The sequence below is a fragment of the Balaenoptera borealis genome (genome assembly GCF_965194805.1).
Source record: "Balaenoptera borealis genome assembly, chromosome: 20".
Taxonomy (NCBI): Eukaryota; Metazoa; Chordata; class Mammalia; order Artiodactyla; family Balaenopteridae; genus Balaenoptera; species Balaenoptera borealis.
In genome coordinates, this window is record NC_138879.1 from 57,471,983 (window position 1) to 57,489,503 (window position 17,521).

Here is a 17,521-nt window from a genome sequence, read left to right on the forward strand (position 1 = left end):
CTTACCAAATGACCAAGTAATATCACTTCTTGGTATTTATCCAAGTGAATTGAGAATTCTTGTTCCCACAAAAAGTCATGCATCAATGCCTATAGAAGCTTTGTTTGTAATTGCCCAAAACTGGAAACAACTTAGACTGTCAATATATAAATGGATAAACAAACTATAGTACAGCCGTACAATGGAATACTGTCAGCAATAAAAAGGAATAAACTGATTTCTGCTTCTGACCAAGGTGTAGTAACAGAAATGGAATTTGCCCTCCCACCTGAAACAAACTAAAAAACCAATAAAATATATGAAACAACAGTTTGCAAGACACAATCTTAAGCGATGAAGAACCATGGTCCCTGAAAGGCAGGATATGAAGGAGGTGAGCCCTAAGGTTTTCTTAACGTGACGCTTGAGTTTCCAGGACACAGCACAGCGAACCTGGGGGAGCCCAGTGGACGCCCTGAGTTGAACAGACAGAGCTGAGGATTCAGGGACGCCAACACGGCTAGTGTTCCCAAGACAGAGTGGAGTGGGAAAGAGGGCTACAGAGAGACAGACCTGCAGAGACCTGCAGAGGAGTCTCACCTAGGATTCAGGTGAGCACTGAGCAGAGAACAGCTGTGAAGAAACTACCTGCAAGAACGACCTGAGGAAAGAACCACCAGAAGGGATTACAAGGAGCAGTGCTGTGCTCATACAGGACCGTTCACACTTAATGTGTCTTTGATAACTTTAGGTTTGAATCTATCATCCTGCTTTTAGTTTTCTCTTTGTCCATATTTTCTTTTTCTCTTTTTCCTCATTTTCTACCTTGTTTTAGATGAGTTGGCTATATTTATCAATATCAATATGGATATCCATATCAATAAATGTTGATATTAATCAATAGCAATATTGATATCCATATCAATATTTTAACAACTTTGGTGGCTTATTAGGTATAACTCTTTGTGGTTTTATTTTAGTGGTTGTCTTAAGGTTTACGTTACATTTTTTTAACCTATCGCAGTCTAGCTTCAAGTGGTATTGCACTACTTTAGGTACAGATAAGAACTTTCCATTTCTTCCCTCCAACTTTCTGCTATTAGCTGTACTCATTTTATGTTCATATTATGTTATAAACCTCAACCACACAGGTTTTTTTGGTTACTTAAATAATTACCTTTTAAAAGGATTTAAACAGTAAGAAATTACCTTATATATTTAGTGTAGTTATCATTTCCTGTGTTCTTCATTCCTTTGTATCGATCCATATTTCCATCTGGTAGCATTTTTCTTCTGCCTGAAGTACTTCCTTTAATTTTTCTTACGCTGTGGGTTGGCTGGCAATGAATTATTCCAGCTTTTGAATGCCTGAAAACATTTTTATTTCATCATTATTTTTCAAATGCATTTTTGCTGGGTGTAGAATTCTGAATGGACAGTTTTCTGTTCCATTGTCTTTTTGCTTGCATACTAATAAACTAAAAAAAAAAACTCAATAGACACAGAAAAAGCATTTGACAAAATTCACTCATGATTTAAAAAAAAGAAAAAAGAAAAACTCTCAGCAAACTAGGAATAGAAGGGAAATTTCTCTAACTAATAAACGATATTAACAAAAGAACCCTACAGCTAACATATTTAAGGGTGAAAAACTAAAAGGTTACTTCCTTTGAAATGAGGAGCAATACAAGGATATCTATTCTCACCATTTCTATTCAACATCGTACCGGAGATTCTAACCAGTACAATATGGCAAGTACAAGAAATTAAAGGCACCCAGTTTTGAAGAGAATGCATAAAGCTGTCTTTATTTACATATAACATGATCTTCTATGTAGGTAATTTAATATAATCACAAAAAAATCTACCAGGAATAAGTGAGTTTAGCAAGATTACAGGATATAAGACCAATGTAAAAATCAATTGTATTTCTATATACTAGCAACAATCAGAAATAGAAATTTAACCAAAATTTTAATTTATAATAACATCAAAAATATGAAATAGGTATAAATCTGATAAAGATGTGAAAAACTTGTGAAAACCACAAATTTTTTTCAGAGAACATAAAGAAGACATAATAAATGGAGATACTTATGTTTATTGGCTGAAGAATCAATGTTGTTAAGATGCAAATTCTCCCACAAAGGATCTAAAGATTCATGAAATCCCAATAAAAAACTCTATGTTTTTATAAAAACTGACAAACTGACTCTAAAATTCATATGGAAATATGAAAGACTCAGAACAGGCAAAACAATTTTGCAAAAGAAAAACAAAGTTGGAGGACTAACACTATCTGATTTCAGTAGTTATTATAAAATTACAATAAGAGAGCACGGTGTTTGGTGTAAGGATAATAAGTGGGCCAATTAAACAAATAGAGAATCCAGAATAGACCCACCCATATACTGACAACTGATTTTTGACAAAAGTACAAAAGCAGTTCAGTGAAGAAAGATAGTGCTTTTCAACAAATGATGCTGAAACAATTGAATATAAGCAAAAATAATATTTGTGTCTTGTATCATAAAGAAAAACTGACTTTAAATTAATTGAAAAGTGTTCTCATAAACCTAAATATAAAACCTAAAACTATAAAACATCCAGAAGAAAACATGGGAAAACCTCTGTGATCTTGAGTTAGGCAAAGAGTTCTTCCATACCATATCAAAAACATTATTCACAAAAGAAGAAATTGATAAATTGGAATTCAACAGAATTTTAAAAGTTCTGCTTTTCAAAAGATCTGTTAAGAAAATGAAAAGACAAGAGCCACAGACTAGGAGAAAATATCTGCAAGTCATATATCTGATAACAGACTTTAACACATAACAGACAGTTAAATATATTCAATACACACTTTAAAATCTCAAAATTCAACAGACAAAAACAAATTTTTAAGAAATAAACATAAAATTCAAGCAGACATTTTACTAGAGAAGATGGCAAATAAACTCATGAAAAGATACTCAACATCATTAGTCATTAGGGAAATGCAAATTGCATGCAATAAATACCACTGCACACACGTTCGAATGGCTAGAATTGAAAAAAATTGACATACCAAGTGTTGGCCACAATATGAAGAAACCAGAACCCTCATGCATTGCTGATAGGAATGTAAAATGGGGCAAACACTTTGCAAGAGTTTGGCTGTTTCTTTTAAAGGCCAGCATACACCTGCTATCTGATCCAGCCATTCAAATTCTAGGTGTCTGTCCAAGAGAAATGAAAGCAGATATCCACGCAAAAAGACTAGTGCATGAATAATCATAGTCACTTTATTTGTAATAGCCCAAAACTGGAAATAATCCAAATGTCCATCAAGTGCATGGATAAATAAACTGAGTTATATCCATACAACAGAATACTTCTCTGCAACAAAAAGGAATGAACTAGCGAAATATACTACTACACCATGGTTGAATCTCAAAATAATTTTGCTGAGTGAAAGATGAAAAGGAGTAGATATTGTATAATTCCATTCATGTAAAATTTTAGAAAATGCAAACTTATTTATAGTGACAGAAAGCAGACCAGTGGCTGCTTACAGATGGAAGACGTGGAGGTGGACGTGACAGGTGATTACAAAGGGGGACAAGGAAACTTTTGGTAGCGATGGATCCATTTATTATCTTGATTTTAGTGAAGATTTTATGGGGACGTACCTATGTCAAGACTTCTCCAACTGAACATTTTAAATGTGTGCAGTTTATTGCATGTCAATTATAATTCCATAAATGTTATTTTTAAAAAGAATGCTCTATTATTCCACTCCACACATGGATTAATCTTAAATGTGTTTTGCTAAGTGAAAGAAGCCAGAATCAAAAAGCTATATACTGATTGATTCCATCTGTATGACATTCTTGAAAAGACAAAACTATAGGGATGAAAAACCAAGCAGTGATTGTCCGAGTCTGGGACTGGGTGAGGAGTTAATTACAAAGGGGTCAGCACAAGGAAATGTTGGGTTTTCTATAGTTCTCTATAGTCCTATAGTGATCACACACAACTCTATGTATTTGTGAAAACCCTTAAGACCGCACACCACAAAGGATGAATTTTATTATAGGCAAATTTTTAAAAACCAAGGTTGCTAGGGCAACCCAAGATGCATCACAGATTGTGACAAATGCATATAACTGTATTAAAACTGAATAACACAATCACACTGAAAGGAGTGGGTAAAAAAGGAGCTGATACGCATGAACAAGAGTGTTTTGACTGAGTCCAGAATAACGACAACGTGAGCTGTACAGAGACGCTGAACTCCAGTCGGTATATTTTTCTCGTAGGGTTATGGTTAGCAATTCTGAAAGTACATGAATATTAGGGTTGAACACAGGAGTAAATATTTACAGATAATCATAAGTTTCTCACTTTTGGAGAAAGAAGTTACAAATAAGCGAAGGGGAAATTCTAGAATTTGGTGCTGGATTGAAGTCTGAGTTATCTGTACAAACTTATGTGTTTCTTTCATATATATATATATATATATATATATATATATATATATTTGAATATGTATATTGAAGTACATAAATAGAAACAGTGTACATGCATACTAATACATACATATATTTCTTCAAAGTATTTCTCTCCAAATATTTATTAATAATACAGGGGAAAATAGTAACTCTACAGTGGAGAAACCTGGCAGACACCACTTTAACCAAGTGATCAAATTTAACATTACCAGTTATAAGGCATATCAATATATGTATCCCTGATATAAGGTGCTGAGAAGGGCACACCAGCTTTGTGATATTCTTCTCAAAAATTCACAACCTTAATAAGGAAACATCAGACAAAGCTAAATAGATGGACATTCTACCAAATATTTGACCAGTATGCTTCAAAAATGTCAAGGTCACAAAAGACAAAAATGAAGGAACTGTCAAGAGTGGAGAATATTAAGGACACATGGCAACTAAACAAAATGTGGAATCCTGGACTGGTACCTGAACAGAAAAAGGACATTAGTGGGAACACTGTGGAAATCCTATTAAAGCCTGCAGTTTCATTAACAGTATCGTACCAATGTTAATACTAGAGTTTTGCTAATGGTACCACGGTTCTATAGAATGTTAACACTGGGCAAAGCTGGATGAAGCCTACATGGAAAGTCTCTTTACTATGTTTACAATTCTTCTGTAAGTCTAAAATGATTTCAAAATAAACAATTTTTAAATGACACTAACAGTACTAAAATAGGTCATGGAAACTTTTTAAATCATCTCACAGTTGGAAAATCGTAAATATGATCCAAGACTGAAAAGGAATCAAAGAAGATCTACTACATCACAAGTTTAAAGTTTGTTATTTCAAAAATAAATAAATAAACTCTAAACTCAAACAAATTGGGGAAAGTGCATATTATGCACAAAGGGATACTTTTTTTTTTTAACATCTTTATTTGAGTATAATTGCTCTACAATGTTGTGTTAGTTTCTGCTGTATAACAAAGTGATATATGTATATATATATATCCCCATATCCCCTCCCTCTTGCATCTCCCTCCCACCCTCCTATCTCACCCCTCTAGGTGGTCACACAGCACTTTTCTTAATATGCAATGAGCTCTTACAAATCATAAGAAAAAGATAAATAATAAAGATAAATAATGGTCAACATACATGATCAGAGAGTTCAACTTTTTAAAAGAATTACAAATGACTTAAAACCATGTAAAGATGCTCAGCCTCACTGATAATAAAATAAATGAAAAGTAAAATTCCAATTAACATTTTCAGTATAAAATTGACAAAGGTCAAATTTTTCACTAGGAGTGAAAATTGGAACAACTACAGCGGAGGATAATTTAAAACATCTCAAAATTATAAATATTCATTCCTGGAGGCCCAGCAGTTCTAGTTCTAGGAATTTATCCTAGAAATATGTCTAAATGAGAAATAAGCATATTCATTGAAGCACTGTTTGTAATAGCGAACAGTGAGGAACTATTTAGATGTCTATTAATAGTAGCTTGACTAAATTTAAAAAAAGTATATTCACAGTAGAATACCATGCAGCCTTAAAAAAGCAGAGGCGTGATAGAGAACTATATCCAAGATATATATAAGGTGGAGAACAAGGTGTATCATGGGCTAACATTTATGATATTTTAAAAAGAAAAGAAAAACTGGCATATGTTTGTAATTGCATAGAACGTCTTTGAAATGATGCATGAGGAATTGGTTAATAGTGTTTGTCACTGGCAAGAGAAACTGGATGTTTGGGGTCAGGGGTGGGAGGGAAATTTATTTCTCACCACTACCCTTGCTGTACCTTTTAAAATGTTGTACCAACAGCATCTATTAAGTATTCAAAAAATTGATTGAATGCTTAAACATTCCTTTCCCGGATTAAAAGCACAGATAAAGAATATTTTGTAGGAACAAACTCAAACAATAGGAAGAGTATGTGATACATGTATCTGAGTTACCCCGACAGGAGCCATAGCAGAAATGATGGAGAAGCAAAGTTAGAAGACAAGGATTTGAGGGTATCTTTGAAGTCTGCAGCCGAGCCCCAGACTGAAGCAGCGAGTTACATCTGTTAACAGAATTCCTGTCTCAAAGGTGCCGTGCTGCCATCCAACTGGCACTTGGAGTCTGGCTTTATTGATAGATGAATAAGACTGAACGTGACACCTGTGTCTAGTGAATCCCCTGGCACCATTTAACTAACACTTAGAGCAGCTGCTTTTGAAAAATTACCTTCAGACTGGGCCCACCCTAGCAGAACAAAATCATCACCTTAAGTACTTTTCCAGTTCCCAATAAATGAGGATTCTTGCCCTGCAAGAGGAGAACTGAGCTATATTTTATTTGAAGTCACATCTGTCGCTTTCTTTTTATGTCCTCCGCTGTCTACCTTAGATCACAATGCCTGTGTTATCACAATATCCTTCCAGGGGGTCCAAGGGAACCCCCTCTTTGGAGACCTTCGATGGCTGCTCCTTGCCCATGGTATAAAGTCCGTGCTCAGTTGTACTGATATTCCCAAGGCCCTTCACAATCTGCTTGCAAAATACCATTTCTGTCTGCTCTCACCTATTCCCAAGCATCTATACAAAACTACTGGACTTTCTCCAACCCCATCAGCATAGTCTTCTGAATCTCCAAACCTTCACTCATGCTTCTCTCTTCATTACCTTCTTAATGACCCACCACTAATTTATCAAGACTGGGATCCAATGTCACCTCCTAGTGAAGGATTCCCCAGCCCTACCAGACCAAACTGACACATACCTTCTTCTTGCTTCCAGAGCAAAGACGCAGCTTGTACAAGACTCTACTGTAGCATTTATCACAATGCCTTATGATATAACTTACTCACCTCTCCTCAATATCTGTGGTCTCTGGAGGAGGAGGAACGATGACTACTCACAGTGCCCAGGTAACACGGTTTCCAGCACATACTGAAAGCTCAATAATTATATTTTTAATGAACACACAGCTCCTAAATGTCTAATTCAACCCTCACATTCTTCCTAACTCTCCAACGTTTAGCCTCTTGCTCCCAACGTTGCCTGTACCCTGCCCACACCTGGAGGATAAGGTGTATGGCTTGTCGCAGGCTAACTCCTCCCGAAATGCGTAGGTCCGTTTCTCATCTACAGAGACTTTTCACCCCAGGTAAGCTGCCCTAAATATGGCTTCTTCTTCCCCACCTCCAGACTCAAGTTCGCTCTATTTTCCTAGACAACATTTTTCCACCCGGACACGTTAAAATCATGATGCAATACCGCTACACACTCACCAGAATGGTTAAAATGAAAAAGAGAGCTTGATTCTGTATGTTGACAAGGACGTGGAGCTGGTTCTCATGTAAACTGGCATAACCACTTTGGACATCTGTTGGGCTAAATACAAATGCTCATGACCTACAGATTCTATCCTAGGTATAAACCCGACAGTACGTACAGGACACGTGCAGTATAAGAATGCTCACAACAGTGCCCAAATTGGAAACCACCCTATGTGCATCCCAAGGAGGCTGGGTAACGTGTGGCTTATTCACACAATGAAATACTACACAGCGATGAGAACAAACCGCTGCTCTACCACACAAAGCAGATGGATCTCACAATGTGGGATGAAAGAAATCAGACACAAAAGACATGAGAAGAGTGCACGCTCTATGATGTATTTTATGTAAAGTTCGAAACCAGGCAAAACTAACCTGTGGTGAAAGAAAGTCGGATTGTTGGGGGCTCAGTAACTGGGAGGGGGGATTAAGGAGCCATCTGTGTCACTGGTAAATGTTTTATTTCTTGATCTGAGTTGTGGTTACATGCCTCACTTTTTAGAGATCCGCCAAACTATATACTCATGGTTTGTGTTATACTTGAACAAAATTAAATGTAAACTCTCCATAGCACTTTGTCTGTTGCTCTACATAGGGGCAGTTCTCTTAGATGGTAGACGATCAATTAACTGGTGGAAGCCTACTGTCCTTTAGGTGCCCAAATGCCTTTGGGGGGGCCGGCTCAATGGTTCTGGAATATGCTGAGGCCATCGACACGTTTACTTTGTCCTTAAATTCTCTAAGAGCTGAAACTACGATCCGTGGAGACCAGACTATTCAACCTGGACTCTGCGAGCAGCCGGAGGGCCCACTTCACTCTGCTGTCCTCTGTTCTGATGGGGGCTGTCTGCGAGCAGACCTCTGCTCAACGTGTTTTCTGGAACGCTATCCTCCACTCCTGGCCTTCTTAAGAGAATAACTACTGAAGGATGACCCACACACCTGCAGCAACTAGTGCCACCTGTGAGCTGATTAGAGATGCAAATAAGTGAGGCTCACCCCAGACTAAAGGGGTCAGAATCTCAGTGGCGGGTCCAGGAGTCTGCAGTTCAATAAGATCCCCAGGTGTATCAACCGTGTCTTTTATTTTCTGTATTCTGATGCTTTGACATCTGGGGCCTTGCTGGCGCTGGAGGGACTGCCCCTCCCAGGGTTAGCCAATCCCCAGTGACAGTAGGCAACTCATCCCCAAGTCTGCTTTTCAGTGACATACCAACCAATCCAGAGCCACATCCCAACCCCCTTCTTTACAGGATCTCATACTCCAGATTACTAGCCACCTGTCCTAATAACCCTATGGGGGTGGGGGTAGGTAGCAGACAACTAGGACAGCCCCTATGCCCCGGAGTCCACTGAAATTACTCAGACTAGCCGGTCCTACACCTTTGTACCCCGCCTTGTCCATTCCTTTCTCTGGAAACCACAATGAAGGCCCTTGGCCACAGCTTCCCCTTCTCCGCCAGCTCTGGGATTGACCCTTGTGCTTCCCTGTATGGCCCCCAATAGCATGGCGTGCCCTCTCCTCTTGGAAACTGTGAATAATAAACTATCTTTTCAATGGCACTCATTTCCTGATCTACTGGCCTTACTATACCTCAAATTTTCTACTAATGCCCGGTATTTTAAATACCAGGAGATATGTATGCACATTGATTTTGAGGGGCAGTGCTTTAGAAATGCTCTCCTACCTTTTGCAAAAGAGCTACCCAGAACACAGCTGAGTCCTGAATTCGAGTTCCTTCCAGAACAGGAGATGAATCCTACCAGAGAAGGAATTATCTTTGACTCAAGACCAGGCTCTGAACTTCAACGAGGTGACACCACCATCACGCCTCTGCCACCCCACCCACCGTCCCACCTCTGGCCCCGCCAGTGACGGGTCAGGGCTGAGCAGCTTTCTGGATTCACAGAGAAACGAGCACAGATGAGGTGTCCTCTCCAAGAAATCCCAAAGTGGAAACGGCCCCTGAGGCTGCTCCATCTTGGAACGGCTTGCCCAGGTCTTCCCCACTCAACGGGTTAGTGATGATGTAGGAAATTATCGCTAGACACCTGACTTCTCTTTCCTACTACTGGACTTCTTGATCAATCTGGGGACTCCATTCTCCCCATCTTTCCATGGAGCCTCCTTACCCATTTTTTCTCTTTTCGGAAGTTCTACCTCAGTGGTTCTAAAATAGTTTTATAGAACAGTTTTTCCTCTGGCCACTCTCCTAGGTCCAATTTATGTCTCACCTGTTTATCTCATATTCTCTGCCAAAGGAGAACTCATGAAATTATATATAATATGTCACATACAATTTACACAAACTGACCAGTTAATGAGAATTCTCATTTCATTACCTTCCTCCACAACCATCTACATTCATCAACAAGATTGCCCCTTCCCTCCTGAGCGTGAAGTACAGTCATCTGTCATTTTAAAATGTTACAGGTAGAGAAGCAGAGATGAAGGGGGACTCTTAAAAGGAGGGACTTTCCCTAAACTCCTGTCTCGTTGGCAGAGCCCATGTGACCATACTCATGATCCCAATCCCAGCACCACAAAAATAATCAAGAGTTACCATTTGTTGAATGCATTCTAAGTGCCAGATAATGAGCTAAGTGATTTATAGAAATGTATTATCCAATTAACCCCATGATATAACCCTAAGGAGGTAGGTATCTCCATTTCCAGAGGAGGTACCTGAAACTCAAAACTATTGAGTAACTTTTGTTTATATACCTTGGAAGAAGTACAGTCATTATTCAAACTAGGTCATCCTGATTCAAAACACACAGCTCTTAATGACTACAAGATGGATGTAAAATCTGAAGGTGCTTTCAGCAGAATAGCTTGGAAATTAGATTATGGGATTCTAATATACCATTGCAGATTCTGAAATATGATAGCCTTGAATTTTCCCACAATACTTAAAGTGAAAAAATGTAGTTATTTCTTAATTTTCATAAATCATATTAAAATCTGGCTTATGGCCCTGACACACCAAAGTCAACTTGGAGTTCAACGTCAGTAATAATTGAGGCTTTCTCCTCTGTTCCACAGGACTTACCCGGGTCTGTAAAAATGTGGGAGGAGTCTGGTCTCTAGAGTATTCTGGTATCTGATACCCCTGACGGTCGATGTTCCTTCACTATCTGTGGTCTTTGTGTCTCCTAGCCGGCTTCCCTGACTTTTACCTTCACCCAAGCATCCATTGTACCACCAAACCATCTTCACGTGAGGTCTTGCTATCTCCGGGTTGTTGAATCCAAGTGGATCCCAGTTTCTGCTGTAGGCACGGCTCCGCCATCATCTTTTCCAGGCTAGATAACTCTTCCTCTTCAACTGCACCAGCCTCTAGCCTCTCCTCCCATCAGGCTTAATTATGTCAATCCCCATCAGCATTTGTAAACAAAGTCTCCTTAGAGTTGACACTTGGGCTTTACACTCTTCCCCAACATTACAAACAAAAACAAAAGAAAATACCTGTTACTGCCCTTGGCCAAGGAAGCTCAAAACTAAGAAAAAAATGAGAGAACTACTTTCTCATTTTCTTTCCTAATGAGAACATGGGGGGATGGGGTCAGGAGGAGAGACAAACTACCAATCCATTTCTCAGCATCTCAAATATTAGAGCTGAAAGCACGAAACCCCCTTTTCAAACTCTCTGCGATTCTCCCACTATGTGTCCCCCGAGCGAAACCCTCTGGAGGCCAGCAAGCTAATGAGCAACACACTCTTCTTCTCTTCACCTGTCGAGGCCTAGCTCAGATGTCAAGTCGTCCGTGAAGACTTCCTCGGTTATCATTCTGATCAGAATCACTCTTTCCTTTCTATGTTCTCCGTTTGCTGGCGTCTCCCTTATATTAGTTGCATTCTGCTATGTGTCCTAGATTTTTGTTAAGTGTATTGAACATAGATTTTTTTTTTTTTTAAATAGCTGTCCCATCACTTAACTGGATATCTTTAAAGTCCAAGGGTATGAAACAGCTTTATCTAGTCCCAGCAGGGACTGAGGGAAAATTTCTTGGCTTAACAGACTTAACCATGAATTGAGAAGACAAAATTGTAAATATGCCTAGAGTCTGGCAAACACCTTCCCCAAAACTTTATCAAGCAGAGTAACTTTCTCTGGTTTCAGACTACTGACAGTTATTCAGGATAATTTTATGGCAAGTTCTCTTACTTAAAAACTTAACTTGGACACCAACCAAGTCTAGATAGCTGCATTCTTAGACTGCCGGGGTACCTCAACTGCTCTGGGAGGGGAGTCCGTCCCTAGGAATGGTACAGAACAACCCAAAGAGGACGATGATTACCCCTCCTGGGTGTCAGAGTCTGCAAATCCAGCCCCGGGGCTGCAAAGTGCATCCTGCGATGCCAGCCAACTTCGAGATGCAATCTGCGTAGCACAGACAGCACTCGGCTGGGGGTCAGAAGCCTGCGACATAACAAGGAGGAGTAACTAAGGAGGTTTAGCCACCTGCTTTTCGATCTGTCTCACGGATGGGTGAGCTTTCCATTCTGTAATGCCTGCCCTGGTTCCTGGTCCCTGCACCTCTTTTTCTCACAGCCACGGCCCCTTTGCTCTCACCTATAGGCTCAGCTCAGGTTCTGTGACCATGAACTCTAAGTCATAAAGGACTTAAGGAGTCACGCTGGGCCTTCTTCCCTGCACAGCAGAGCTAGACGATTGTTTTGCTCCTTGACACCACGCTGCTGGCGCCTTCTACCGCACTTCTCACAACCTGGTTTGGTCGATTTTGCCTTTCTGAATTCCTGAATAGTATTCCAGGCCCCGGAGATGAACGCGTGGCTTGCTTTCATGGTTCCATCCCTGAACCCCAAGCTTAAAGTCGAGGTCCTCTTACCAGCTATCCTGTGGGACTCTCACTCCATCTTCGAACCTCAGCATAAGGCCTCCTGCCACATTTCCCAGGTGCTGAGCTCTGCAGGGTATTTGGAAACTCACGGGCTACCTCTTGTCTCCCCTTGATGCTGTCTGCTGTGTGTTGCTGCCTGCCTGGGCCTCCACCTACTCACCACCAGGATGTCCTAGACATTCAGGACTGAATATCCCCCTGGCCCCCCGCTGGCGGGTTGGCTTCCAATTGGCTGCCCCAACCGTGTGGAACTTTCCATCCTCCGGGTGTCAGCTCCCACTGATCTGACCAACCCCACCAGCAGCCAATGCCTGGTTCAGATAGATTTCGTTATACTGGTGTTTTTCCAAATATGTTCCTCAGAACCTTTGTCCTACAGAGTGTTAATAGACATAATGTACACCACCAGTTCTACAGTTAAATAGGTTTTGAGGAGAATATGTGAGACAGTAAAACAGGACTCTTCATGGGAGGATTTCACAGAACCTCTAATACAGGAACATGCACTGACAATCTCTAAGTAGAGATGCAGTGCTTAGTGTTCCCCAAACTTGACCATGTTTTCCTTGGAGTGTGTTATTGGACTAGTGTTCCATGGAACAGACTTTGGGAAATGTTAAATGAAATTCTTCAGTTTCCAGCCCCATGTGAACCTTGACCTCTTGCAATAATGCCATCAGCACAAGCCCCAGATGCAGCCCCCTTCTTAGTGCGCTGAGACCACATGAGCTGGTTTTAAGTCCAGGACCTTCTCCCCTGCCCCCAATCACTCACTGTTTGATTCCTGAATGACTGCTCATTTACCTGTGTCTTCATTTCTACTTCTGCTTCACAAGGTGATTGGTATGTGATTATATACAGTATTATTACTCAATAACATCAACCACTAATATTTACGTACAGAGCATGTGCTCTCCACTGATCATTGTTCTAAACACTTTGCCTGTATCACTTCTTTTAAAACTCACTTATATGTGGAATCTAAAAAGAAAAATGATAGAAACGAACTTATATACAAAACAGAAATAGACCAGAAGACAAACTTATGGTTACCAAAGGGGAAGGGGTGGGGGGAGTAGGATAAATTAGAAGTTTGGGATTAACAGATACACACTACTATCTATAAAATAGATAACCAACAAGGTCCTACTGTATAGCACTGTGAACTATACTCAATATGTTGTAATAACCTATATGGGAAAAGAATCTGAAAAAGAATATATATATACATATTCAGTTATATATGTATATATATAACTGAATCACTTTGCTGTACACCTGAAACTAACACAACTTTGTAAATCAACTATACTTCAATTACAAAAATAAAAACTAAAAATAAAACCCACAACCATCATGTAATGTAGGCACAGTTGCGGACCCGATTTTACAGAGGGGGCTATTAAGACACAAAATAGCGAAGTAACATACCAAAGTGCACCACTAATAATGCTACACTGCGGTTCAAGCCAAGGTAGTTGGGCTGCAGAGACACTGTGCTCATTCCCAACACTGTAATTATTCATTCATTCAACAAATATTGAGCACCTACTGTATGCCAGCTCATGTTCTAAGCCCTAGAGATGCGGCAATAAACATTCTTGCCCTGGTGGAGCTTATATTTTAGTGGGAGAAGACAGGCAGTAAATAAGCATATACCTTGTGGCAATTAGTGACAGGGAGAAAAATAAAGCAGCATAGGATATGGGAGTCTGGGGGGGAGGGGGAGTTATTTTTTACATGGGTGGTCAGGGATGGCCTCTCTGATTTAAGGTGACAGTTGACCAGACGGAAGTGATAAATAGAAGGAAGAGTATTTCGGGCAGAGAGAACAGCAAAGGCAAAGGTCCCAAGGTGGGAGCACTTCTGAACTGTTCAGAAACTAGCAAGGGGGCCAGAGTGGATGGAGCAGAGCCAGCGGGAGGAAGAGGTGTCGATAAGATTCCGCAGAGCAGGTCCCGGGCTGTGGGTGGAGGTGTTACCTCTATTATGTAATCTGATTTTACTCTGAGACGGGAAGCTGTTGGAGAGTTTGGGGCAGAGGAGAAATGTCCTGACTTACACGGTAAAGGCCCCCCGGCTGCTCCTACGGAGGTAAAAAGAAGCCCGAAGACCAGCTGCCGAGATCCGGGTGAGAGATGACGTCAGCTAGGCGTTAGCAGTCGGGGCGAGGCGATGAGGAAAAGAAACCCAGCAGGGTTTCCTCATGCACTGGACATGGGACGCGAGGGAGACAAGGAGTCAAGGATAACTCCAAGATTTTCACCTGAGCGACCGGGAGGATGGAGTCACCTTTAACTAAAACGGGGCAGTGTAGCAGGAGAGCAGGATCCTGGAGGAGAACCTCCTGTTCAAGACCCTGCACTGTAGTCACTCCTGGTATAATTTCAGACTCGTGCTTGTCTCTGTATGTAAACCTCTAAATCACCTCTTGTAGGGAAATAAGAAGACAATCCAGTATTATCCCCCTTTTTCTGAGCTGCCACAGAACTTCGAACCCAATTCAGGACACTGTTGAACAATTTTGATATTTCAGGGGAACAAAAAGAATCGAAGACACATGTTTTCAATCTTGTGGGGAGAAGATGTTAGATACTAAATAAACCTTTGTCATGTGCTTTAGTTCTTGAGAAATATGGGCCCAAATGTGATGCTGCTGTCAAAGGTGGGGAGAAAGGAGAGGTACCGGAGGGCTACTGGAAAGCAAGATGCTTTAACTGCTAAAAAGTGGCTGGTTTAGAAATCCCATGACGTCACAGGGCCCTCGCTTAGGAAATGAACGATGAGCAGCTACCAGGGCTCTTGATGATGGGCTGGGCATTTGTGGGGAGGGAGGAGTTTCAGGGGCAACACTCTCTCTGCACAGTTGGGCTGGTCCAGCTCCCGCCTGTGACTCAGGGTGTCCATAGGCTAGAACTGCTTTACATGTTGCCTGGGGACTCTCTACTCCAGACTGCCCCAGGCAACTCACCCTCGTGCTTCTGTGAGGAAGACAGTTATACCTGCAACAACAGAACTTTAACAGTAGTAACTAGCTACACGCTTTCATAAATGTGTTGTAGTTATCATTATGATTTTTAAAAGTTTACTTTGATTCCAGTGGTGATTTTCCCACAAAGTTTTCTTTGCAACTAAATTTCTTTGCTCTTAGATTTAACCAAAAAAAATACAAACAGCAAAAGAAAAAATATATAAATTGGACTACATCAAAATTAGAAACTTTTGTGCTGCAAAGGATACCATTTTAAGAAAGAAAAAGACAGCCCACAGAATAAGAAATAATATTTGCTAACATTTGCAAATCATACATCTGATAAGGGACTTGCACCCAGAATATATAAAGAATGCTTACAACTCAACTATGAGAAGACAACCCAATTAAAAATGGGCAAAGAATTTGAACAGACATTTCTCAATGATATTCAAATATTCAGATGGCCAATAAGCACGTGAAAAGATGCTCAAGATCTTTGGTCACTAGGGAAATGCACATCAAAGCCACAATGAGATACCTCTTCACACCCAACCAGGATGGATAAAATAAAAGACAGACAATAACAAGTGTTAATGAGGATATAGGTATATTGGAACCCTCATACACTGCTGGTAAAGTTGTAAAATGGTGTCGGTGCTTTGGAAAATAATTTGGCAGCTCCTCAAAAAGTTAAATATAGAATTATTATATGTCCCAGCAATTCCACTCCACCCAAGAAAAACAAAACCATACCCACACAAAAACTTGTAAACAAATATCTATAGCAACATTATTCATCAGAGCCAATAAGTAGAAACAATCCAAATGTCCGTCCCCTAACAAATGTGGTATATCTGGACAATGGAATATTTTTATTTGTCAGTAAAAAGGAATAAAGTACCAATACTCAGTACAACATGGAGGAAGCTTAAAGCATGCTAAGTGAAAGAAGCCAGTCACCAAAGATTTCATATTACATGATTTTACTTACATGAAATACCCAGAACAGGAAAATCTATAAGGACAGAAAATAGATTAGTGGTTGCCTAGGGCCAGGGGGGTTGGTGGACAATGGGTAGTGACTGCTAACGGGTCCCAGAGTGATGGACATGTTCAAAAGTTAACTGTGGAAATTAGAACACTCCCTGACACCATGCACAAAAATAAACTCAAAATGGATTAAAGACCTAAGTGTAAGGCCAGACACTATCAGACTCTTAGAGGAAAACACAGGCAGAACACTCTATGACATACATCACAGCAAGATTCTTTTTGACCCAGCTCCTAGAGAAATGGAAATAAGAACACAAATAAACAAATGGGACCTAATGAAACTTAAAAGCTTTTGCACAGCAAAGGAAACCATAAATAAGACCAAAAGACAACCATCAGAATGGGAGAAAATATTTGCAAATGAAGCAACTGACAAAGGATTAATCTCCAAGATTTACAAGCAGCTCATGCAGCTCAATAACAAAAAAACAAACAACCCAATCCAAAAATGGGCAGAAGACCTAAATAGACATTTCTCCAAAGAAGATATACAGATTGCCAGCAGACACATGAAAGAATGCTCAACATCACTAATCATTAGAGAAATGCAAATCAAAACTACAATGAGATATCATCTCACACCAATCAGAATGGCCATCATCAAAAAATCTAGAAACAATAAATGCTGGAGAGGGTGTGGAGGAAAGGGAACACTCTTGCACTGTTGGTGGGAATGTAAACTGATACAGCCACTATGGAGAACAGTATGGAGGTTCCTTAAAAAACTACAAATAGAACTACCATACGACCCAGCAATCCCACTACTGGGCATATACCCTGAGAAAACCATAGTTCAAAAAGAGTCATGTACCAAAATGTTCACTGCAGCTC

The 17,521-nt window shown here is 40.1% G+C and overlaps 1 protein-coding gene across 1 annotated transcript in view; it reads right to left on the reverse strand.

Moving 5' to 3' along the window:
• LOC309618894 (heparan sulfate glucosamine 3-O-sulfotransferase 3A1) overlaps nucleotides 1-9,779 on the reverse strand; it is a 296,024-nt gene extending 286,245 nt beyond the window's left edge. The window contains exon 1 of the mRNA XM_082373369.1: nucleotides 1,189-9,779. The gene's annotated coding sequence lies outside the window, so the exon portion shown is untranslated. The remainder of the gene's footprint in view (nucleotides 1-1,188) is intronic.
• Between the last annotated feature and the right edge of the window lie 7,742 nt (nucleotides 9,780-17,521).